The following is a 23,218-nucleotide window of genomic DNA, read 5'->3' on the forward strand; positions in this document are numbered from 1 at the left end:
TCGCCTCCCGTAAGAACGATCAAGCAGTGGAACAGCCGCTATGATCATTATTGTGGTGTAGGGAATAGTTGGCTGAAAAAGCTGATATCTGAATGATGCCTGTATCTGCAGGCATCATTCAGATATCGTATATGAGTAAGTGGTGTTGCGCTGATCCTTAGTGTAGAAACAGGTGAACATAGAATAATAAATAATAATAATCAATGCGCTAGATAGGAAAATGGTGAAATGGCGTAAGCATGGGGGATAATTCGTATTAAAAAATGTTCATTTAAATATTCAATACCTTCAATAGTGCATAAAGAATAACGTAAGTATACTCAAAATAAAATATCACTTCAATAACCTAAAAATAAAATCCACATAATTACAATATAATAACGTGATACTATCAGAGCACCAGTGACTAGCTCTGAATTTAAAATAGAATAAAGTGCATAATAAACGTACATGTATACTTGGACCAGTGAAATGTAAAGTGCGGACAAAAGGTGCTATGTGCAACTCAGAATATGAAAGAAAAGTGACTGGCTATTTCTATATAAAGTGCATATTGTGCATATTGACATCAAATAATGAATAAAGGTGAAAAGTATTTGAAATGAGAAAAAGTCCTGTTTTGCAAAAAAAAAAAAAAAAAAAAAAAAAAAAACACAATTTAAATGTAATGTGACAACAACGTGCTAACATGCACACGTTGCAATTAAAGTGCTAAAAAATGCATTCATAAATGTTCAAGAACAATCCTTGTGTATGATTGTGACAGCAACGTCCTGGCATGCACACGTTGCAGTTAGAGTGCTGGGGTGAATCACATCTAGTTTTTTTCTTCGTGTGCTAGACACTTTGGTGGGTAATAGCCCCTTACCTTCAGGTAATGGGGCAAAAGCAGGTAACAAAAAGATTGTTAAGGGCGTCCGCCTATGGATTCCAGCGCGTCCCTCTCTATCCTGGATCTTGGGTTGAAGTTCCCTCAGGTGTGATGTGGGGGGGTTGTATTCATAGGGGGTAATCGACAGAAGAAAAGCCCAATAGTGTAATCCAATTTAAAACGTAACACGTAACACTCTTCTCCTCACTGGACACACACTCTACCTTATCATTCAGATATCCCTGCACAAAATCAAGGACGTCATATGACAGACGGCGGGCGGGAAGTGGTTAAAACACATTTTTTTTTTAACATAAAGTTGTCAATTTATATAATACTTCTAACACATAATATGTACATACCAAAAATGACACCCCAAAATAGATTCTCCTACTCCTCCTGAGTACAGCGATACCACATGTGTGAGACTTCCACAGCCTGGCCACATACAGAGGCCGAGTACAGCTGAGTATGGCTGAGCATGGCAGAGTATGGCTGAGCATGGCAGAGTATGGCTGAGCATGGCAGAGTATGGCTGAGCATGGCTGAGTATGGCTGGGTATGGCAAAGTATGGCAGGGTATCACCGAGTATTGCAGAGTATGATTGGGTATGGCAGAGTATGGCTGGGTATTGCAGAGTATGGCTGGGTTTTGCAGAGTATGGCTGGGTATGGCAGAGTATGGCTGGGTATTGCAGAGTATGGCAGGGTATGGCAGATTATTGCAGGGTATTGCGGGGTATTGCAGGGTATTGTGGAGTATTACAGGGTATTGCGGGGCATTGCAGAGTATTGCGGGGTATTGCGAGGTATTGCGGAGTATTGCGGGGTATTGCAGAGTATTGCAGGGTATTGCAGAGTATTACAGGGTAGTGCAGGGTATTGCAGAGTATTGCAGGTTATTGCGGAGTATTGCGGGGTATTGCAGGGTATTGTAGAGTATTGCAGAGTATTGCAGGGTGTTGCGGGGTATTGCAGGGTATTGCAGGGTATTGTAGAGTATTGCAGCATATTGCAGGGTATTACGGAGTATTGTGGAGTATTGCGGGGTATTGCAGGGTATTGCGGGGTATTACAGGGTATTGCAGAGTATTGCAGGGCATTGCAGAGTATTGTAGGGTATTGCAGGGCATTGCAGGGTATTGCAGAGTATTGCGGGGTATTGCAGAGTATTGCAGAGTATTGCGGGGTATTGCAGAGTATTGTGGGGTATTGCAGAGTATTGCAGAGCATTGCAGGGTGTTGCAGAGTATTGCAGAGTATTGCAGGGCATTGCAGAGTATTGCAGGGTATTGCAGAGTATTGCAGGGTATTGCTGAGCATGGAGGGATGGCTGAGCATGGATGGATGGATCCATGGATGTGACTGCACATGTCACAGAGCAGCGCTGTGGGCACCACACATCCAGCCCACATCCAGCCCACATCCAGCCGATCGGTACAGAAAGGGGAGAGAGGACCCATGTGATCACTCAATCATTTGATGGAGCGATCACATGGTAAACGGCTGCAATCAGCGGGCGTTTACCATGATCCGTGATGCGCTGGGCCCTATGGACCCGGCGGTCACGTATGTTCCCCGGGGGGCGCACGGGAGCCGTTTTCCGGGATCACGTCATAGTACGTCCTCCCAGAATTATCCAACCGCCCTGCAGCCGTCATTTGGCTATGGGCTGGTTGGTAACTGGTTACGTTTGTACTTATTGGCAGAGGGACTTTTATGCACCTTATTTACCTATCCCTATTTAGAAAAAGGTATCTAAATGTTCCTGTAAAAGTTCACAGCTTTCTTTGTTATTCTATTTACATTTGCTTTGAAGCAATGGTATTTGTAAGAGAAACCATTTCAGACTAAAAATAGGCTTATCAGAGATTGCTGGCAGTAACCTTCAATTGGATTAGTGAACTGGATGCAAACTGTACAATGAAAGTGTTTCTCCTTAAGAATAATATCATCTTATCTTCAGTTTTAGTAATCTCCTCAAATGTTTACATAGATCTGAACATTTAATTAGATTTTTTTTTTAGATAGACTAAATTGTAATGAATGTATGCAGGTCATCTAAAATGTAAAAAAGCAGGTAGTGAGCACACATCATAGTTGTATATTGCTGATTATTCATTGTGAAGCAATAAATGCAAAACACAATCTATTTTGATTGCAGACAAAGGATGTGTCAAATAATAAGTACATGCATCCTGAAACAGTGACAGTTCTGTAATACTTGTATCCTGCCTTCCTTTCAGAGATAACATCAGATATCTACAGGCTGCCATTACATGCTCAAAGAAAAGAATTAATGCTTAGAAGGGAAGACACATTATTTAAGCAGGCGATATGCACCATCAGCATTTTTTTTTATAAAAGGAGAAACACATATTTGTTGAAAATATTCTTTATGGCTGGTTGTCTCGAAAAAGCAATTTGTCCTTTATGGGGACAATGCAGTTAAATTTGAAAACTGTGCATTCAATAGCTTCTCAGTAGTTCTAATCTTCATCCTCTTGTAGCTCTAGCTTCTGAATGAGCTGCTGAGATGCTTGGCTCTTCTGTCATCCCCCCAGTGATGATGTGACCTGAACTAAACCCAACACACCAATAATGATACAAAAATGGTTTTATTAAGGCCAAGACACGTCGTCCTGCAGCTAGAACACTGAAGCCTCGTACATGCACTTAGATTTTTGGACAATCGAACGTCCGATTTTTGTGGCATGCTAGTCTCATGTCGAAAGTGAAGAGGTTACTAACCATAGGAAAATTTTCGTATGACAGAATACAACGTCAGAAGTGACGTAACATGTTGAATGGTTTTGTATGTATTCTTTCGTTTCTGAGCATGCGTAGTCTTGCCCTTAGGATTTTTTTCGTATGAAAACCGTACTAATGAAACAAAAATCAGATGTTGAGTTCACATCCCACAAAAAAATTTAAAGTCTGCACATTCAGCTTTTGTCTGACGAAAAAGTGAAATCTGCTGTCGAAAGCACCGTACTAACAATACGAAAATCGCCAGACAGCTCGTCGTATGAATTTTCCCATCTGATTTTCATATAGTGTGTAGGGCCTTTAGGCTCCATGCACACTGGGCAGTGACAGTTTTCTTAGCAGAAAAAAACATCCACCTTTTTGTCACAAAACTCCATTTAGAAATGCAAATCAGAAGGGTTTTTTTCCTGCCTCTAGGGCTCTATGCACATTGGGCTTAAAAAAAACTTTGTTCTCTTGGCAGAAAAAAATGCTCATATATGAGTTTAGGAGAGTTTTACGTTTTTTCTGCCAGTAAGCTCCAATCAGAAACACGAACCAGAAGGGTTTTTTTTTCTGCCTCTAAGGCTGGGTTTACCCTGCAGTACAGAGCGGCTCACAGCAGGGGTACGGTGCTTCCTTGTTCACTGTTTCAGGTCCAATTTCGGTCAGGAATTTTTGGCTGAATTCGGACCTGAAATGGACCAAAAGATGCACAGGACTCCTGTGCAATTTGCTCCGGAGACACTCCAGAGATGTGTGAACCAGCTTCATAGAGAGCCAGTCACATTCTCCTGACATGCGAATTGGATGCAAGAAAAGCTGCATCCAATAGTGTGAACCCAGCCTAAACGTTGAGCTCAAAATATGTCTGTAATCGTCCTATTGTGCATGGACACATAGGATAACATTGAGCTGCTTCTACAGGCAGAACACAAAACTCCTGTAGAAGCAACAATTTTTAAGCCAGTGTGCATGGAACCTGATAATACAGAACTGATCACAGTAATGGCGGTTTGTTTTAGAATACCAGAGTGATAAACAGTAGAGTAAGGTAAACTATACAGTATATGCTTTCTTAAATTGACTGTGAAGGGTCTAGCCAAACAGTCTAGCTTAAGAAAAAAAAAAAGAACAACTATAAAACTTAAATGGTTTAAATAACAGTGATGAGAAGCCACATTTTATTAAAGAATGCCAATAGCAAGGTCTCCTATTATTTTGTACTTAGTCCCTACCCATACCACTGGTCAGTGGAAGAGCTAATATAAAGTCTGCCGGCGGTGGGAAGGTGACCTCTCATTGGATCGCTCACTCTTTAGGTCACAGTACTTATAATTCATAAGGAAATGCTCTCAAAGCATCCTGGGTAGATTCCTATGGGGGCAGCAATGCAAGCAAGCGTAGTTAAAGGTCAAGGGGCTTCCCACGGCAAATGCCGTTCAGGTGTCCTAGGGTCTGCAGTCCCTTCCCCAGAGGTCAGGTGTGAGGTCACACCAAACTCAGCGCCTGTAATTTGTGCCGAAGTTAAACCTTTGAAAAAATTTAGCCTCTGAAAGGTGTCCTATCACAGTTTTCCTCTCTTTCCCCACTGCTATTTCCTTTTGCACTTTCCATTGGTGGCATAGGAGAGAGGTATAACTGCAATATAGCTAGGAATGACCAGACCATGCAATTCCCACCCCTTAAAGAGTCACTAGCTAGTGCTAGACTTTCTTTCAATTTCCATATGGTATAAGTCCCTATACAGTCAGGACGGAAAGTATTCAGACCCCCTTAAATTTTTCACTCTTTGTTATGTTGCAGCCTTTTGCTAAAATCATTTAAGTTCATTTTTTTCCTCATTAATGTATGCACAGCACCCCATATTGACAGAAAAACACAGAATTGTTGACATTTTTGCAGATTTATTAAAAAAGAAAAACTGAAATATCACATGGTCCTAAGTATTCAGACCCTTTGCTCAGTATTTAGTAAAAGCACCCTTTTGATCTAATACAGCCATGGGTCTTTTTGGGAAAGATTCAACAAGTTTTTCACACCTGGATTTGGGGATCCTCTGCCATTCCTTCTTGCAGATCCCCTCCAGTTCTGTCAGGTTGGATGGTAAACGTTGGTGGACAGCCATTTTTAGGTTTCTCCAGAGATGCTCAATTGGGTTTAAGTCAGGGCTCTGGCTGGGCCATTCAAGAACAGTCACGGAGTTGTTGTGAAGCCACTTCTTCATTATTTTAGCTGTGTGCTTAGGGTCATTGTCTTGTTGGAAGATAAACCTTCGGCCCAGTCTGAGGTCCTGAGCACTCTGGAGAAGGTTTTTGTCCAGGATATCCCTGTACTTGGCCGCATTCATCTTTCCCTCTATTGCAACCAGTCGTCCTGTCCCTGCAGCTGCAAAACACCCCCACAGCATGATGCTGCCACCACCATGCTTCACTGTTGGGACTGTATTGGACAGGTGATGAGCAGTGCCTGGTTTTCTCCACACATACCACTTTGAATTAAGGCCAAAAAGTTCTATCTTGGTCTCATCAGACCAAAGAATCTTATTTCTCACCATCTTGGAGTCCCTCGGGTGTTTTTTTTTAGCAAACTCCATGCGGGCTTTCATGTTTCTTGCACTGAGAAGAGGCTTCCATTGGGCCACTCTGCCATAAAGCCCTGACTGGTGGAGGGCTGCAGTGATGGTTAACTTTCTACAACTTTCTCCCATTTCCTGACTGCATCACTGGAGCTCAGCCACAGTGATCTTCGGGTTCTTCTTTACCTCTCTCACCAAGGCTCTCCCCCGATAGCTCAGTTTGGCCTGATGGCCAGCTCTAAGAAGGGTTCTGGCCCTCCCAAACTTCTTCCATTTAAGGAATATGGAGGCCACTGTGCTCTTAGGAACCTTAAGTGCAGCAGAAATTTTTTGTAACCTTGGCCAGATCTGTGCCTTGCTACAATTCTGTCTCTGAGCTCTTCAGGCAGTTCCTTTGACCTCATGATTCTCATTTGCTCTGACATGCACTGTGAGCTGTAAGGTCTTATATAGACAGGTATGTGGCTTTCCTATTCAAGTCCAGTCAGTATAATCAAACACAGCTGGACTCAAATGAAGGTGTAGAACCATCTCAAGGATGATCAGAAGAAATGGACAGCACCTGAGTTAAATATATGAGTGTCACAGCAAAGGGTTTGAATACGTAGGACCATGTGATACTTCCGTTTTTCTTTTTTAATAAATCTGCAAAAATGTAAACAATTCTGTGTTTTTCTGTCAATATGAGGTGCTGCGTGTACATCAATGAGGAAAAAAATGATCTTAAATGATTTTAGCAAATGTCTGCATTATAAAAAAGAGTGAAACATTTAAGGGGGTCTGAATACTTTCCGTCCCCACTGTAGCTACTCTTATTTTTCCAGTCTGAAAGGCCATGAATGTGAACATGCAAATTGCGGGGTGGTTTGCTCCCTGGTTCGGTCTACGATCACTATATCCCTGCCCAAGCATTGCAATATGAGGCAGATTAAAGCATATAGCAAGAGGCTGCAGTCCCACCATAGGTGACTGTGAAAAGCTTGATGAGCTTGGCTGCAAGGGATTTTTGAGAGATTGGAGAAAATATTTTTTATTACTGGACAGAAATTGAGGGGGAAATCTCTCTATTGGAAGCACAAATAAAAACCCCATTTAAAGCTATCTATCTATCTATCTATATATATATATATATACATATATTTCTCTTGTTTAATCTGTGGGCTGACTAGGTGAAACATAGTAGATTCAGTCATCCACACTAAACAGCAAAACAAAAAACATCTGCACTATGTGGTGTTTTATTTAGAATCAATGCACAAGCAGAATTTTTGCGCTTAGACATATATAAAAAAACATTAAATAAGCAGCCAGCATCAATTTGTTGATTCCAAAGTAAAACATATATAAAAGTAATATGCAGCGCTTAAAGTGGTTGTAAAGGCACAAGGTTTGCTACCTTCATGCATTCTATGCATGAAGGTAAACAACCTTCAGCATGCAGCAGCCCCCCCAGCACCCCCTAATACCTACCTGAGCTCCCTCTTGATCCAGCAATGTCCACGAGAGCCTTGCCTCTCCGGGGACTAACACTCCTGATTCGCTTTTTGCAGCAGCGGGAGCCTAGGGCTCCTGCTGCTGTCAATCACAGCCAGTGAGCCAATCAGGAGACATAGGGGGTTGGGCCAACCTGTGGCTCTGTGTGTGAATGGACACACAGAGACGCTGCTCAGGTGTGCGCCTGCTTGGGTGCCTCCAGAGCAAGCTGCTTGCTGTAGGGGCATCCGGCAAGAGGGAGAAGCCAGGAACCCCTGCGTGGGACCCAAGAGGGGAGGACCCAGGCTGCTCTGTTTAAAACCACTGCACAGAGCAGGGGTGGATGACATGTTTGTTATTTTACAAAAACAAAAACCAAGGCTTTAATATCGCTTTAACCTCCCTGGCGGTATGGTTATTTCAGATTTTAGGTGCTGAAAGTGGTACAATTATTTTGCATGGACATTTGGCCTTTTATATTGCAGGCCTGTAATTCTTAGGAATAACTCACTTAAATCTGTCCAAACAAGAGTCTAGTAGACATCCCGGGTATGATAACGTTTGAAACACAATATCATCAATTATAATATAATAAATAACTATAAATAATTATAACAAATAATAATATAATAATAATAAAATGTATTCAATAATGTAATCAAATCAAAAACACTGAAATTTGCTCAGTTGCAGAATTGTCGCTGTCATTACTTTCAGTGTTTGATGACGAATTTCCCCACAAATCACTATCGCTCAATTCTGCAAGTGATTCTAATTTATTATCGCTATTTTCTTGCTGGTCTAAAACCACTTTTGACGTAAAGGGACACTTTTTGGTTGCTATGGACAATCTCCAGTTTCCAGGCAGAAAGAACAGTATTTATAATATAAAAGTGCATACAGGGCACTGGACAAACCACTAGGGACAAAGAGGATGTGTAATTATTTATTATTTATTTTATAAAGTACTGTAATCTGTAACATTACAGTGTACTGTATGTATTGTGTGTTTTTAATTTTTTGAATTTGGCGCCGAACTCCGTCCTCGTGCGTCGCAACGCTCGCAGGGAACGGAGCTCAGCACTTGCCACTCGGCACTGTGAATCGAGCGAGATGACAGCTCGCAGACACAGCGGGGAGACATCACAGGATCCAGGGGACAAGGTAAGTTACTTTGCCTGGATACTGCGATGCGATCCCGAGTCTGGCTCGGGGTTACCCAGACTCGGAATACCGCCAGGGAGGTTAATAATACGGAAAAAAGTTCATGCAAAAGTCTATTTAATATAGATGCCAGAAGATGGAAACCCCCGCACAAACTTCAATGTGATAGAAGGATACACACGGCACCACTGTGATGAGACAAATCTCATTACCAGTGGAAATAGACTCTCAGATTATAGAGTGGTCAATAACATTTTGTTGTAGTGAAAAAACGAATCTTGATGCACTTTTGAGGGAGGCCAAATACCAGTCAGAAGGAGTGCAACTGTGAGTCATATTGCCCTTGTTAAAGTAAACTATGGCCTTCTATTTAAAAGGTATGTTCTGCAGCAATTATATGCATATACCTGTTGCGCTTTCTAGTAAAATCTACCTAATGCAGCTTCCTGTGATGGGTGTAGCTATTAAGCAACATTGCTCCTGAATTTAGAGTTATGACTCTCATGTAAGCTTTGCATGTTTGCACTAAATTGGGATAAGACATAAGTGGCAGGGGGTGTGGCTATTAACATTGTCACTGCTGATTCACAAGCTTATAGCTTGTCACTACCTCCATTGCTGAAACCCTTCCACTGTGAGCTGCAGTGTCTGGGAGGGGAAGCATGTGATGCACAAATGAGGGAGGTTTTGCTTAGTCTTGGACAGAAACGAATTGAGCATTGAGAATTGAAGCTCCGGTTTCACTGCGAAGATAAAAATCAGTTGTTCAGAGGTTCCTCTGCATTTTAGCTGCGGATCAGTGAGCAGGGAGAGGGGGGAGGTGAAGTGAGGAGAAGGAGAGAACTTGTGTTCAGAACGGAATGCATATGCGAATCAGATGCATTCCCATAGAAGATAATGGGCTTGTAATTCGCACCGCAATGCCCAGAAAACGCACACGTTTTTTGTGAAATGCGTAGTGCGAATGCAGTGCACATATGTGAACCAGATTCATTCAAATGAATGTATTTTAAAATGTCCTACGAATTGGATGCGGCATCTAATTTGCATAGGTGTGCATGGGGACTGAGAGGCTTGGGCATCATAGAGTAACTGGATTTGGTACTTTCTTAGACTGTCACATAGGAACCTTTAGTTGTACTTTGTACTTTAACCACTTCAATACAGGACACTATCACCCCCTCCCTGCCCTGGCCAATTTTCAGCTTTCAGCGCTGTTGCACTTTGAATGACAATTGTGTGGTCATGCAATGCTACACCCAAACACATTTTTTCTATTTTTTTTAGACAGACAGAGCTTTCTTTTGGTGGTATTTAATCACCACTGGGTTTATTATTTTTTGCTAAACAAATGAAAAAATACTGAAAATTTTGTCAAAAAAAAAATTTCTCTGTTTCTGTTATAAAATGTTCTAAATAAGTATGTTTTCTCCTTCACTGGTGTACACTGATGCAGCTGCACTGACAGGCACTGATAAGCGGCACTGTTGGGCACTGATAGGTGGCACTGATGGGCAGCCTTTATGGGCACTGAAAGGCAGCAATGATGGGCACTCATAGGCAAAACTAATGTGCACTGATGGGCGATGATGAGCATTGGTGGGCAGCACTGATAGACAGCACTGATAGGCGGCACTGATGAGGAGGCACTGACAGGCATCACTGATGGGCACTGAAAGGCGTCACTGATGGGCACTGATTGGCATCACTGGTGGGCTCTGGTGGGCTTCAATAGTGGGGCTGCACTGATAATCACTGCACTGATTATCAGTGCAGACCCCCCTTGTTAGGAGAGCCAATAATTGGCACTTCCTAGTTACACTGTGACCTTCCATAGGCTCTTTACCGTAATCAGAGATGCGGTGTGTCAGAAAGACACGCCACACTACTGATTGCCGTGGAGCGCACAATTGGCTTGTTCTGAAGGACATCATATGATGTACAGTCAGAACAGAAGAGCCACAGAATGTGATTAAGGAACCCAGATAGAACTCAAAAGTAGGGATGAGCCGAACACCCCCCTGTTCGGTTCGCACCAGAACTTGCAAACAGGCAAAAAAATTTGTTCGAACACGCAAACACCGTTAAAGTCTGAGGGACACGAACATGAATAATCAAAAGTGCTAATTTTAAAGGCTTATATGCAAGTTATTGTCATAAAAAGTGTTTTGGGACCTGGGTCCTGCCCCAGGAGACATGGATCAATGCAAAAAATAAGTTTTAAAAACTGTCATTTTTTCGGGAGCAGTGATTTTAATAATGCTTAAAGTGAAACAATAAAAGTGTAATATTCCTTTAAATTGCATACCTGGGGGGTGTCTATAGTATGCCTGTAAAGGGGCGCATGTTTTCCGTGTTTAGAACAGTCTGACAGCAAAATGACATTTCATAAGAAAAAAAGTCGTTTAAAACTACTCGCGGCTATTAATGAATTGCCGGTCCGATGATACACATAAAAGTTCATTGATAAAAACAGCATGGGAATTCCCCACAGGGAAATCCCGAACCAAAATTTAAAAAAAAAAAAATTATGTGGGGGCTCCCCCTAAATTCCATACCAGGCCATTCAGGTCTGGTATGGATATTAAGGTGAACCCTGGCCAAAATTTTTTTTAAAAATGGCATGGGGTTCCCCTCAAAATCTATACCAGACCCATCAGGTCTGGTATGGATTTTAAGGGGAACCCCGTGCCAAAATTTTTTAAAAAAATGTCGTGGGGTCCCCCAAAAATCCATACCAGACCCTTATCCAAGCACGCAACCTGGCAGGCCGCAGGAAAAGAGGGGGGGATGGGAGAGCACCCCCCGAACCGTACCAGGCCACATGCCCTCAACATTGGGAGGGTGCTTTGGGGTAGCCCTCAAAACACCTTGTCCCCATGTTAATGGGGACAAGGGCCTCATCCCCACAACCCTTGCCCGGTGGTTGTGGGGGTCTGCGGACGGGGGGCTAATCGGAATCTGGAAGCCCCCTTTAACAAGGGGACCCCCAGATCCCAGCCCTCCCCCTGTGTGAAATGGTAAGGGGGAACAAAAGTACTCCTACCATTTCACAAAAAAACTGTCAAAAATGTTAAAAATGACAAGAAACAGTTTTTTTCACAAGTCCTTTATTTAAATGCTTCTTCTTTCTTCTATCTTCTTTCTTCTATCTTCTATCTTCCTTCGGTTTCTTCCTCCATCTTCTTCTTCTTCTTCTTCTGATTCTTTTGGTTCTTCCTCCGGTGTTCTCATTCGGCATCTTCCTCCGCGGTGTCTTCTTCCCTTCTTCTCCTTGGGCCGCTCCGCATACATGATGGCATGATGGGAGGCTCCCGCTGTGTGACGCTTCTCCTCTTCTGATGGTTCTTAAATAACGGGGGCGGGGCCACCCGGTGACCCCGCCCCCCCTCTGATGCACAGGGACTTAACAAGGACTTCCTGTGGCATTCCCCGTCACATCAGAGGGAGGCGGGGTCACCCGTTACGTAACCCCGCCCCCTTCTGACGTCACAGGGAATACCACAGGGAAGTCCCCGTTAAGTCCCCGTGCGTCAGAGGGGGGTGGGGTCACCGGGTGGCCCCGCCCCCCATTATTTAAGAACCGTTAGAAGAGGAGAAGCGTCACACAGCGGGAACCTCCCATCATGCCATCATGTATGCGGAGCCGCCCGAGGAGAAGAAGGGAAGAAGACGCCGCGGAGGAAGATGCCGGACGAGAACACCGGAGGAAGAACAGAAGAACCAGAAGTACCAGAAGAAGAAGAAGATGGAGGAAGAAACCGAAGGAAGATAGAAGATAGAAGATAGAGGAAAGAAGATAGAAGATAGAAGAAAGAAGAAGCATTTAAATAAAGGAATTGTCAAAAACTGTTTCTTGTCATTTTTAACATTTTTGACAGTTTTTTTGTGAAATGGTAGGGGTACTTTTGTACCCCCTTACCATTTCGCACAGGGGGGAGGGCCGGGATCTGGGGGTCCCCTTGTTAAAGGGGACTTCCAGATTTCGATAAGCCCCCCGCCCGCAGACCCCCACAACCACCGGGCAAGGGTTGGGGGATGAGGCCCTTGTCCCCATCAACATGAGGACAAGGTGTTTTGGGGGGCTACCCCAAAGCACCCTCCCAATGTTGAGGGCATGTGGCCTGGTACGGTTCAGGGGGGGTGCTCTCTCGTCCCCCCCTCCTTTGCTGTGGCCTGCTAGGTTGCGTACTTGGATAAGGGTCTGGTATTGATTTTTGGGGGGACCCCACGCCATTTTTTTTTAAATTTTGGTTCGGGGTTCCCCTGTGGGGAATTCCCATGCCCTTTTTTATCAATGAACTTTTATGTGTATTGTCGGACCAGCAATTCATTAATAGACACGAGTAGTTTTAAATGACTTTTTTTTCTTTGAAAGGTCATTTTGCTGTCAGACTGTTCTAAACACTGGAAACATGCGCCCCTTTACAAGCATACTATAGACACCCCCAGGTACGAAATTTAAAGGAATATTACACTTTTATTGTTTCACTTTAAGCATTATTAAAATCACTGCTCCCGAAAAACTTTTAAAACTTTTTTTTGCATTGATCCATGTCCCCTGGGGCAAGACCCAGGTCCCCAAACACTTTTTATGACAATACCATGCATATAAGCCTTTAAAATTAGCACTTTTGATTTCTCCTATAGACTTTTAAAGGGTGTTCCGTGGCTTTCGAATTTGAACATGAGTTCGACTCGAACTCGAAGCTCATCCCTACTCAAAAGTATCTCAAACTGATTTCAAATGTATGTTGCAAGTTGAATGTGCCTAAAAGCAAGCAACATCTGCTCATCAATATGAGGCCTTAAACAGATATGGTACCAAGGTCAGGGATCCTGCTCCAATCTAAATGGATAAAAAAGGTGTAATGAAACTTCCAGCAAAACTTTTCTTTCTAGTTTGGGATAAGGTGAGGATGGGTTAGGTCATTTTTTTTCCTTTTGTGGAAATTCATTCAAATTTTTTGTTATAACTAGAACAGAAAGTGTTGTATCACCAAGACAGAATGTAAGGAAAACTCTCCAGAAGATACAAAAAGTTCTAACCCTTCCCTATTCTATCCAAAATTAGAAATAGTATGGCCGGAGTTCCATTTTAAATAGAGTGTCCTGTAATAACCTCTGGCTTAGACCATGATACAACAATAGCACTTCTAACCAAATGCAAATTATATTCTAGTTCTTTCCCCTGGGATAATCTAAGTTTTGCAAGAAAGTGCGACCGTTCTGGCATTTTTTTGAGGGAGTGAAAAGAAGTAATTGTGTTTATTATATGTGAAGGTCTTTGTTCTCTGGGCAAAATGAGCCGCAGATGATTAGAAGGTGGGGGAACTCTGAGAAACGCTATGTACAGCTGAATTCTAATTTTCTTTTACATGCAGAGCTGGAACCACAGGTCATCCGTCTAGCTAAAAACAAACAATTGCTAGCATTTTTCCCAATCTACTGTACATACTTATGACTGTATTTTAATATGAAAATATGGTGATTAGAAAATATGATGGAAATCCACTTTTAACAGAAGGTTTAAAAGTAATTTTCAAAACAACAGGAGATTTAATTTATCACATTCTCTGAGCGGCTTAAAGACACGACATTTAAATACAAATGAATTGTACTTCCATAAATCTCCTCTTCACAGTCCTGCTTTGACAGAATTTTAGTAGTAATGTCACCACATTGATCTTTGTACTATGTTATAAAATGTGTCACATGTGTGTTAAACAAAGTAACCTTAAAAATAACCCTATGTTTTCTGCACAATTCTATGTAACCATCCCTGAATTACTTAAAGGTACTCTGCAGTTTTCTTATATATTATATGTGATCTGAGTATTTAAAAGATAATATTGTCAGTGTGTGCTCATTTAAAAAAAAAAAAAAATTACACCTGTGAACGTTTTATGAATTTTTTTTCTGCATGGGAGCAACAGTATATTCTTATTTGTATGCATACTCTGCTTCTTGTTTAGTAGCGCTTCACAATTATCAAGTTTTACTGAGCATTGCGAAAATTGTTGACCTGCATATTAAAAATAGTTTAGCATATCCTGAGCTGCTGGTCAGGCTTTCCAATCCCAATAGTATTGTCCAGCAAATTGCCCATTTAAAAACATTAACTATTATATAGATTATATTTAGGTGCAATGTCTAGTACATACTATCAGGTTTTTTTTTTTTTGTTCAACCCAGCAGGCTGGACGAAAAAAAAACCTCAAATGCTCAGGGGAAGCTTGATGTACTAAGTATGCAATGTTAGTACAGTGATCTCCCCACTGAGCTATTGTGTTTTGACAGGGGGACTGCCCCCCCCCCCACCAGAACACACCAGTCAGTGCTCACAGCCTTTGGCTGGCAGCGCTGATCAGATGCTGGTTTTCCAGCATGCCTGTTTATCAGAATCCAGCTTTTGTCTAGCAGGCTAGCATACATATGGGCCGAAAGTTGGCTGGTTTTTGTGGAACCGGCCAACAATCGACCCGTGTGTACGGGGCTTAAGTTCTTACAAATTAGTGTGGTTTAATGCATCAGATCATGTCCAATGTAGGAATCAGAAAACAGGAGTAATAATCCATTTGTTTTAAAAAAAAACTCAAGTCCCTCGGCTACTGCTTGCATACAGTATGACCCCGATAGTTTTAGTGGCGCTTTACCGTCATTTTAGCAACGCTTTTCAACCACTAGCGGGGCACTTTTAACACCAGCTGGCGGCCGAAGAAATGGTTAAGTGTGCCCACAAAGCGCCGCTGCCGAAGCGGTCCCCCTTCATTTCAATGGGCAGGGGCAGTGGAGGAGCGGTGTATACACCGCTTATAAACCACTTCAAAGATGCCACTTGCAGGACTTTTTCTAATGTCCTGCAAACGCACTGCTCCAGTGTGAAAGTACTGGGGCTCTCACTACTTTAGCGTCTGAAAAATGCCTCCAGTGTGAAAGGGGTCTATGTGTGAGCCAAGTATGAGTTGTCATTTCTTTGTTCTGTAGACGGGAACAATTTACACTTTTTATGTGGATGGATGTAAGTGCCACTGTTTGCAACAGACCTTGCAAACTTAAAGTAGAAATATGGCTTCTTATTAAAAAAAATATGCTTTAGAGCACTTTGTTCCTGCTTGCATTACAGTGGGATGAGAAGATATAAAGGGGCGTGACTATCATCATTGTCGCTGCTCACTTACAAGCCTGTATCTTGCCAATCAGAAGCTGGTTACACCTTTTCCTGCCCACTGCTTTCTGGATTGACAGCACTGCCTCCATTGTTGAATCCCTGCCACTGTGAGCTGCAGTGTCTGGGAAGAGGTGTGTGTGAAACACAAATAAAGGGGGCCGAGTCAGGGAAAGCAAAGGCAGTTTTTTAATTTTTTTTATTTTGAGGTTTGTGCATCACATAGTTAAAGTAATGGAGCGTAGATGGAAGTATCTGAAAAAAAAAAAACTATATATCAGCTGTATAGGACAGACTGAGAAAAGTAGGTAATGATCACACCTTAAGGTGTGATCATTACCTACATTTTTCAGTCTGTCCTATACAGCTGATATTTTGTTTTTTTTATTTGATTGTTTAGGTATCTATACCTGCACCCCCAATAAGGGTGAGACAGAGAGCAGTACTAAAACTAAAACTCCTTACAACCAAGTGCACTACTATATTTGTTCAAGTATCTGGAAGTATTGGATGGGGCATACTGTGGCTGGAAGAGGCAGGGCTTTGCACTAATGCTTAAAATAACATTTTCAATGACAGGTAATACAAATGGATGATTGGAAACATGTGCAAGCATGTTACTAATACTCTTATAACGATCTGTTCCCATATTTAAAGTGGTTCTAAAATTTTTTTACCTTAATGTATTTTTTGCATTAAGGTAAAAACCCTTCTGGGTGCAGCTACCCCAAGCCCCCCTTATATTTACCTGAGCCCCATCCCAATCCAGCAATGTGCATGAGACCAGCAGCTCTCCTGCGTCTCTCACTCCTCATTGGCTCACACAGCAGCAGGATCCATTGACTTCTGCTGCTGTCAATCACAGCCAGTGAACCAATGAGGAGTGAGTGGAGGGGTAGAACCATGCTCTGTGTGTGAATTGATACACAGCATGGTTAGAGAGAGAGAGAGCCTGCTTAAGTGCCCCCATAGCAAGATGCTTGCTATTGGGCACACTTGGTAGGGGACCCAAAAAGAAAAGGATTGGGCTGCTCTGTGCAAAACCATTGCACAGAGTGGTAAGTATAACATTGTTTTAAAAACAAAAATTCTTTGAACCTTGAACAAAAGATTTACATTTTGCAGCTTACCAATTATTAGATATGGTGTCTGAATTCCTTTTATTTTTCCAGGTTTTTTTCCTTTATTATATTCTGGTGATCCTACCAGTAACACATTTTGTAGGAGAGATTTGGCAGAATTGGCCTGGATAGCAAGGGGTTAATTACCATAAGTACTATACAAATAATTATTATATATTATTTTAAGGTAATTTATTATATTTTCAAAAACTGTACTCAAGCAGGTGGCTTAACGGACAAATTACTGAAGTTTGAAGTTATAACTTCCAACCAGTAATTTCACAGTAAATAGATAAATAATAAATTATTATCTTATAACATATAGCATACTAATATATGATTTAGCTTGTACCTTTTCAGCAGCAGCAGATTCTCATTCTCCCTTTTAACTGTGTGAGAAAAACATGGGGTTGTGGGTAAATCTTATACACATAAACACATGTTTTTTTCCTTCTAGTTAAGAGGGCTGGAAGGGAGCATGAGTCTTTTAGACACATGCCCCTTCTATGACACTGCAGTGAGAGGCCAGTCTCCACTGCAGCTGTTTTGTTGGACAGCTTGGGCAAATGGTACTTTACCATTGGTCAAAGACTTCAAGCTGTCCATTGAGCTCAGTGCCTCTGACAAGAAGTGACGAGAGGCACTGTGAGCTCATCCTCTTAGTCTGCTGCAGAGTGTGCCAGCTTGCATTTAAACTGGCTGCTCTGTATTTAACTTCTGACAGGCTGCGCAAGGAGCCCGGTATCTCCAGAACCACAGATGATAGAAGCCCCAAATTTTGACCAGTGGTGGGGTAGGACCTACCCGCCCAAAATTAGGGTCTCTGTGACCCCTGGTTGCCGAGCTACAACCCTTGAAGTCGATGCTCTGCCTCACCTGCCTCCCCTGACTGCATGTCCCTGCTCTGTATCCGTGAAAGAGCAATGCTGTCATTATAGGACAGATAGTATAACAGGACTTCAACCTCCTCCCCCCTTCTCTTCTTCATAATATAAGGGGGAATGTTCTGTACTGTTAACACATTTCTTGATAAGATTGTTTGAGATAATACTGCAGAAAGCACAGAACAACACTGGATTTCTGGCAAGACCACCAGGGAGTTTTTTTTTTTGTACTTATAGCAAACAGACAATAGAACACTTCCAATCGTATTTTTAAGAGACAAAGGGAGCATCACATAGAAATTACCTGTTATGCTTAACATTTAGGTTAAACATGTGCAAATGATAGCAATGTATCATGCATTTTTTCTTTGCGTGAAATAAAGAACATTTTAACAAAAAATAATCCTTTAAGAGAAAAAGCCTGTTTATTGCTACTTAGTAAATTTGTTTATTCCTGTAGGTCCTTCAGAGACCACATTCTTAGATGACACTCCACCCCGAGAATACCTGGGAAGCAGCATCTGCAAAGCCTTCTACATCCTAGCCAACATTTGAGATTGGAATAACTTTAGGCATCTGCACCATGTGACCATAGGAAAGCAAGAGGAAAGAGTCCTGCCCACGTAAGAGAAGACTTCACATGTAGTCACCTCCCAAGACCCTGAAACTAGTAAGTAGTCACCTAAAAATAACAATATGTATGTGCTATATAGATATGTATGACTTTATTTAAAGGGTATGTTGTGATGTTCTATCATACCTAAATTAGACAAGATGGGGCACAAGTTATTGTAACAACCGCCAAACATAGAAAGGTTGTAAATCATTCCCTTTAATTTAAACAAACACACCAAGAAGATTACCCTGCAGTGAATATTTGATGAATGTAACATTTACTGCTTTATAAATATAAGATCTCTTATCTGTAGGCTCTCAGAAGTTATATTTGCATTTATGAAGCTACTAGCCGTGTCTCAGCCACATATAACACAAATACATAAAATAATTTGAAACAATTATAATATCAAATTAAATGAAAGAAAATATGCAGTTTGTTGTGAGAAGGATATATTTAAAAATGCAACATTGAACATATGGCATTTTTCATGTAACATCCAGGTAAATGAAATTGTTCTGATTGAAATATATTCAACGTTTTGTTATTTATTATAAATTGTACTCTATGCAATTTGCTTAAAGAAGAGCTCCACTAAGTATCTAATCTGACTTCCAAAAACAAATATGTATGTACAGTGTAACCGTAAATGTCTCTACTAGGCATAACAGAAATTGACAGTGTGGAAATGTCTGATAACTTCAATAGTTATTTCCAAAAAGAGAGGAGTCATTTTTGATTATTCGGGAACGATCTCATATCTGCTTGCTTGATCATTTGAAAATGCCTAGAATTGCTTGTTGAGGCAGATATTTGCAATCCACCTTGTGCATTGTAAACTAGAAAGTGGCTCAGTTTTAGAGCATGAGCTCCCCTTACCTAACCACAGACCTCCAGTTTTTTGCTCATCACTGACAAAACTATATTGTCTAAATACAGGTGCGAGAATATTAAGAAGATCAGGTGGAAGGTTCCTATGAATCTTTCTAATTAAACTGTAGATGGTTACAACATGAAGAAGCAAGGTTATATTCACAGAAATATTTTGTTGTTGTTATAGGTCAAAAACTTTGGTACATTTGTTTTAGTGAAAAAAAACAAAAACATATACCTAACTTTGGGTATCACATTCACTTTTCCATGTAATTTTTCACACCTTCCCAACAACTGTCCCGAAAAACGAATCATAACTGACAAACCTACCTTCACATATTAACAGTATCCTGAACATACACCAAAACTTAAAGTGATACTAAAGGAAAACATTTTATTTAAATACCAAACAGGTTTATACTTACTTGTTCTGTGCATTTGTTTTGCACAAAGTAGCTCCAATTCGTACCTTCATGGGTCCACCACTGGTGCTCTGGGCTCCTCCCCTCTGCTAAGTGCCCCATTGCAAGCTGCTTGCTATGGGGGCACTTCTGCCTGCTCACTCCCGAGTCCCGCTCTGTATGTCTACAGAACGTGGCTCAGCCCAACCCCTCAGCTCCCTCCTCGCTGGTTGTGCTTAACTGTCTGAGCCAATGAGAAGGGAGAGAGAGCCGAGAGAGCCTCTGCTCTTGTGCACATCGCTGGACCGAGATAGGGCTTAGGTAAGTATAAGCACACAGAAGGTTTTTTACTTTAATGCTTAGAATGCATAACACCACTTACTTTATCTATTAAACAAAACCACCTAATCCTAGACCTGAATCTATCCCTTATCACTAATACTCTCAACCTATTAATATTTCAGCTATTAAACCAATACTAAGGCAGACCTACCCCCACCTAAAATACATTACAATTGTTTCAAATTTTATAGAACATTAAAAGAGCCATGGGAAGTCATAAAATAAATGAAGGTAACGTTCTGTTGCTTGATTTCCTAAAACAGTTGACAATGTTCATTTTTTTGTAAAACACCTCTACACTAGATTGGGTTGAGAGGGAATGGGAATTTGCTTTTCACATGATTGAAGTGAATATTCACAAAATGTTTGAGTTAGTTTTCTTTTTCTTTTAATTTTTGAATTATTCACAAAAGATTCTCAAATACTTTAATAATTTAGCTTAAATCAGCCCTCACATCTGTAGGAGTTATCTAAGCAATCTGTACCTAGGGGGAAATGCCATTTTATTGTTACTGGCCAAGGTCAGAATTTCACTAATGTATTTCTTGTCAGCCATTTTAGTTTATTGATTCAAAGCTTGCCAGAAGTAGAAAGCTGCATTTGGTATGTTAGGCTGAATTCAAGAAAAACAGCCAAGTACACAGCATAAACGCATTTGTTCAGTTCTACCTGACAAGGGATTTATTTGTGTTCAGCCAGTCTTGTGATCTATGAACACCTGTCAGGTTGTTGACCTAATTTTTTCAACTGCTGTTAAAACAAACAACTTGGTCACAAACCTCCCTTCAGTTTTTGATTGGATGATGAAGAAAAAGCAGCACACTGATGACTGATGATATCATCGCTCTTTAATGTGATCCTGCTGAAACTGTGGACTGACCTTCTATGTTAAGAAGTAGAGCTGTAGTTGGCTCATAGCACTGCACTTTCCCTCTCACAGTGTAGGGGTACTTGAAAAATAGAATAAATGGGGTTAAAACCAGCACATATTCAGGGTTAAAACCAGCACATATTCAGGTACTTAGAGTTTATGTAAAATACATGTAATTATTTTTAATAAATACATACTTTACATTGCAATTTAATACCTGCTTGGGGGTTTATTGGCAGTGTTCCTAATTAAGGGAGGACATGGGTTTAAACACATAGTGTAAAAATAACATAAAATGTATCTATCAGATATAGTAACCAAGATGACTATTGCAGCTGATTCTAAAACTCACCAAAAAAAGACCACCAGATTCTGATTGGTTTATCTGGGCAGCCTCTTCATATTTGTTCTGCAAGACTTCAGCATAGCAATAAAAGTATTTTGTGAAATAGATCTTTTTAAATACTAGTAAATTATTCTTTCTCTGGTCACGTGACTGTTTACACACAGATGGATCTGGCAGACTTATTTAAATGAAAAGGTCATGTCTTCTGTCCAACACGCACCTGCTCTATTTACTATGATGTTGGTCGGGCAGACAACATTACTTATTATACACACAGACTCTGTTGACCAATAGCCAAATGAAAAGTTCACAACGTAATTGTCACATGGAATATCAGTATATTGTACAGGAAAGTTGTTTTTTGCTGCTTTTAAAGGTCATGAAGACAGTAAATGAAAAAGACTTGTGTTTGATATTGGAACACAAAATATAGGTATCTGAAAAGTGGTCATACATAGTTACATAGTAGGCGAGGTTGAAAAAAGACACAAGTCCATCAAGTCCAACCTATGTGTGTGATTTTATGTCAGTATTACATTGCATATCCTTGTATGTTGTGGTCTTTCAGGTGTTTATCTAACAGTTTTTTTGAAATTATCGATGCTCCCCGCTGAAACCACTGCCTGTGGAAGAGATTTCCACATCCTAACAGCTCTTACAGTAAAGAACCCTCAACGCAGTTTAAGGTTAAACCACTTTTCTTCTAATTTTAGTGAATGGCCATGAGTCTTATTAAATTCCCTTTTGTGGAAAAGATTTATCCCTATTGTGGGTTCACCAGTACGTATTTGCACAATGAAATCATATCCCCTCTCAAGCATCTCCTCTCCAGAGAGAACAAGTTGAGTGCTCGTAACCTTTCCTCATAACTAAGTTCCCCCAGGCCCTTTATTAGCTTTGTTGCCCTTCTCTGGACTCTCAACAGTTCCAGCACATCCTTCCTGAGGACTGGTGCCCAGAACTTGACTGCATACTCCAGGTACGGCCAGACCAAATTCTTGTAGAGTGGGAGAATTATTGTTTTATCTCTGGAGTTAATCCCCTTTTTAATGCATGCCAATATTCTATTTGCTTTGTTAGCAGCAGCTTGCCATTGCATGCCTGTCATCTACCAGGAACCCAGGTCCTTTTCCATCCCCCAGAGGTTCTCCCCCTAGTGAGTAGATTGCATTCATATTTTTGCCACCCAAATGCATTATTTTACATTTTTCTACATTAAACCTCATTTGCCATGCAGTTGACCACCCCATTAATTTGTTAATCTTCTTGCAAGGTTTCCACATCCTGCAGAGAAGTTATTGCCCTGCTTAGCTTAGTATTGTCCGCAAATAGAGATTGAACTGTTTATCCCATCCTCCAGGTAATTTATGAATACATTAAATAGGATTGGTCCCAGGACAGAACCCTGGGGGACCCCATTTTCCACCCATGACCATTCTGAGTACTCCCCATTTATCACTACCCTCTAAACTCGCCCCTGTAGCCACTTTTCAATCCATGTACTCACCCTATGGTCCATGCCAATGGACCTTACTTTGTACAGTAAATGTTTATGGGGAACTGTATCAAATGCTTTTGCAAAATCCAGATACACCACGTCTATGGGTCTTCCTTTATCTAGATGGCAGCTCACCTCCTCATAGAAGGTTAATAGATTGGTTTGGCAAGAACGATTCTTTATGAATCCATGCTGATTACTGCTAATGATACTGTTCCCATTACTAAAATATTGTATGTAGTCCCTTGTCATCTCCTCCAAGAA

At 41.1% G+C, this 23,218-nt stretch overlaps 1 protein-coding gene across 6 annotated transcripts in view; it reads left to right on the forward strand.

Annotated features, from left to right (window-relative positions):
* The window catches only part of HTR2C (5-hydroxytryptamine receptor 2C), a 1,278,729-nt gene that overhangs the window by 362,039 nt on the left and 893,472 nt on the right, over positions 1-23,218 (forward strand). For all 6 annotated transcript variants that reach the window (XM_073599118.1, XM_073599115.1, XM_073599119.1 and 3 more), the window contains exon 2: positions 18,468-18,677. The gene's annotated coding sequence lies outside the window, so the exon portion shown is untranslated. The remainder of the gene's footprint in view (positions 1-18,467; positions 18,678-23,218) is intronic.

This window comes from Aquarana catesbeiana, linkage group LG09, assembly GCF_042186555.1.
Source record: "Aquarana catesbeiana isolate 2022-GZ linkage group LG09, ASM4218655v1, whole genome shotgun sequence".
Lineage (NCBI taxonomy): Eukaryota > Metazoa > Chordata > Amphibia > Anura > Ranidae > Aquarana > Aquarana catesbeiana.